Genomic DNA, 3,481 nt, shown 5'->3' with positions numbered 1-3,481 from the left:
GTAGAGACTGCTGTAGTACCAGCCGCCCCTATAATACCTGTTTGTATGAGCGGTTCGGTCTAGAACTGCCCCTATAGTACATTTTCCACAAAAAAATTAAATTTACAATTCAAATTCAACCAGAATATATATATATATATATATATATATATATATATATATATATATATATATAAAATTCAAATCTTACCACAAGCATAAGAGCATTATATAAACTACTATTACAAGTTCAATTCACAAGAATATATACAATCCATCATTAAATAGACATAATTCACGAGTCTAATTCGTTTCACAAGTCCAAACCGTCCCATAAGGTAAGACCAATGTTAAATTTCATACACATGGTTATCAACGGCCTAGAGCTAGCCTTTCAGTCTCACGAATGTGTTGATACTGAGGATTTCTACCTAAGTCGGAATCTCGGTCATAGTAGGTGCCTTTGACATGTACAATCTGGTCCAATATGAAGTTACAAAGATCGCCGACGAGCTCTAAGAGTTTGTCATCTTTGTATGAGTCTCTTTTCATTTCTTTCTCTTCTTTCCACTGTAAGAGAACAAGTTTCAGCCATTTTCTGTCAAAATTAAAAAAGATATGGTACAAATATCTTTAGACTAACAAAAACAGTCAGTCACAGCACAATCGACAGCAGTACTCGGATGGACCTGCTATCAGATACAAGAATCGAAGCATTACTGATGGACCCGCTAGCAAACGAAAGAATCAAAGAATTAACTGCTGCTGTGAAAGAAACTGTCAATCAACACTCCATCAGCAGTGCTAGCTGCTCCATTGGTTGCAGTAAGAACGTGATATTGTTAAACAACCACTTTATTTGGCATTATTTGGCAAAATACTTTACAATCACTAGGGCTGCAATATATAATCTATTTAACAAATATACCATTATAGGGTATCAATTACTAAAATTCAAAGACAAATTCTTTTTCCTCCCAGCTCGGCATAATCATTTTCCTCCTAGGTAGGCATTTCTACAAACAGTTGATGCACTGACCTACTACAGGAAACATAACACCTACATCAGATATGCGAGACTTAAACTATACTGAAACTCAACTTAATAGCATATATGCGAGACGTACTACAGAAACAGCAATAAATCAAACATAGCAAAAAATATTTAAGTTAAATAGATAACTATAGTCCTCTTATCAGTTTCATATATTTATATTTTGGAGCAAAAACTATTTAAGTTAACCAAGCAGAACACAGTATATCGTATATTTATTCAAGTGAGCACTAACCACAGCACATGAAAAAATCAAGTTTACCCTACGATGTAGATGTAGTAGAGTTTGATTCGACGCTGCAGGCCACACTGGGTCAGTACAACCATCACAGTATGCGCTCACCTCCACTGACATGTACCAATTTGCCAAGTCAGAGTAAAGAATTAAAGAAACTAGAAAACAATAGGGCAAGGAACATACAAATTGTCCTGCGTATAAGGAGACACTCGAAATCCATTGGTACCCAGAGTAACCTCACTGAATCCACCCTCTAACTACACCTGCAGATGCTATAGCTATGGCCGCACCTGTGCACGCACGAGGGCAGCCATGGGGTCATCGCCCTTGTGCACGCACGAGCCTGTGCCACGGCCATAGGGCCGCCGCCGCGCGCCAGCGCCTAAAGGGGCCAGCATCGCCTTCCTACGCCGGATCCTACGCCCTCCTTGACGGATCTAAACTACCGGCATACCACCACCAGAGAACACCAAATCGACACGCAAATAACAAAATCAGGCGTCTGTATGTGCTAAGGGTGGTAGGAGAGGACCGGATCTAAAGGAATGTGGGGCTCAACCAGGGCGCCGTACGGGGACTGGACGGCCGTCGACAGGTCCGGCTGAAAGTTTCTAATAGCTAGAGGGGGTGAATAGCCTAATAAAATTTCTACAACAACACTTAATAAAATGGTTAGACAATTATGAGGTGAAGCAAGTGTTGCGTTAGCCTACTCAAAATACAAGCCACCTACCACAATTCTAGTTTAGATAGTGTTATTCACACAATAGCTATGACACTACCCTATGTTAGTGTGTTCTCAAAGGCTAACTAAAGAGCCACACCAACTAAGCAAGCAAGCTCTTACAACTAGCTACACTAAAGAGCTTGTCAACTAGTTTGCGGTAAAGTAAAGAGAGTGATCAAGAAGGTTATACCGCCGTGTAGATGAAGAAACCAATCAATCACAAGGATAAATAACAATGAAGACCAATTACCTCGGAATCAATGATGAACACAATGATTTTTTACCGAGGTTCACTTGCTTGCCGGCAAGCTACTCTTCGTTGTGGCGATTCACTCACTTGGAGGTTCACGCACTAATTGGCTTCACACACCAAACCCTCAATAGGGTGCCGCACAACCAACACAAGATGAGGATCACACAAGCCACGAGCAATCCACTAGAGTACCTTTTGGCTCTCCACCGGGGAAAGGTCAAGAACCTCTCACAATCACCACGATCGGAGCCGGAGATAATCACCACCCTCTGCTCAACGATCCTCGCTGCTCCAAGCCGTTTAGGTGGCGGCAACCACCAAGAGTAACAAGCGAAATCCGCAGCGAAACACGAACACCAAGTGCCTCTAGATGCAAACACTCAAGCAATGCACTTGATTCTCTCTCAATCTCACAAAGATGATGAATCAATGATGGAGATGAGCGGGAGGGCTTTGGCTAAGCTCACAAGGTTGCTATGTCAATGTAAATGGTCAAGAGAGAGAGCTTGAGCCGGCCATGGGGCTTAAATAGAAGCCCCCACGAAATAGAGTCGTTGTACCTCCTTCGCTGGGTACTGATCAGGGTGACCGGACGCTCCGGTCCTACTGACCGAACGCTGCTCCTCAGCGTCCGGTCGCCCGATGGCAGCCACGTGTCTCCTGCGTTCAACGGTGACCGTTTGATCTCAACGGTTGGAATGTTGACCGGACGCTCCGACAAAGCTGACCAGACGCTGGACTCTCAGCGTCCAGTCGTTTACAGTAAGGGTCCAAAACATGTTTTTGCCAACCGGACGCGTCCGGTCATGCTTGACCGGACCCTGCCAGCGTCTGATCACACTGTGACTTCTTACAGTGCTGACCGACAACACGACCGGACGTAGCCCTTCAGCGTCCGGTCGCTGAGCGGCCCAGCGTCCGGTCCTTTGACCGACGTCAGCATCTTTGCGACCAACTCCATTTCACCTCTAACTTCTTCACCCTTGCTCAAATGTGCCAACCACCAAGTGTATCACCTTGTGCACATGTGTTAGCATATTTTTCACAAACATTTTCAAGGGTGTTAGTTCTCACTAGATCCTAAATGCATATGCAATGAGTTAGAGCATCTAGTGGCACTTTGATAACCACATTCTGATATGAGTTTTATCCCTCTTAATAGTACGACTATCAAACCTAAATGTGATCACACTCTCTAAGTGTCTTGATCACTAAAATAAAATAGCTCCT

At 43.5% G+C, this 3,481-nt stretch overlaps 1 long non-coding RNA gene across 1 annotated transcript; it reads right to left on the bottom strand.

The window, feature by feature from the left end:
• Positions 1-299: 299 nt before the first annotated feature.
• LOC136472083 (uncharacterized) lies at positions 300-1,774 on the bottom strand. The gene is made up of 3 exons (XR_010762259.1): positions 1,455-1,774; positions 1,296-1,381; positions 300-549 (listed from the first exon to the last, which is right to left on the bottom strand). It is a non-coding gene; the product is annotated as an uncharacterized lncRNA (long non-coding RNA).
• Between the last annotated feature and the right edge of the window lie 1,707 nt (positions 1,775-3,481).

The sequence above is a fragment of the Miscanthus floridulus genome, chromosome 8, assembly GCF_019320115.1.
Source record: "Miscanthus floridulus cultivar M001 chromosome 8, ASM1932011v1, whole genome shotgun sequence".
Classification (NCBI taxonomy): Eukaryota; Viridiplantae; Streptophyta; class Magnoliopsida; order Poales; family Poaceae; genus Miscanthus; species Miscanthus floridulus.
This window is presented reverse-complemented; position numbering and strand designations above follow the sequence as displayed.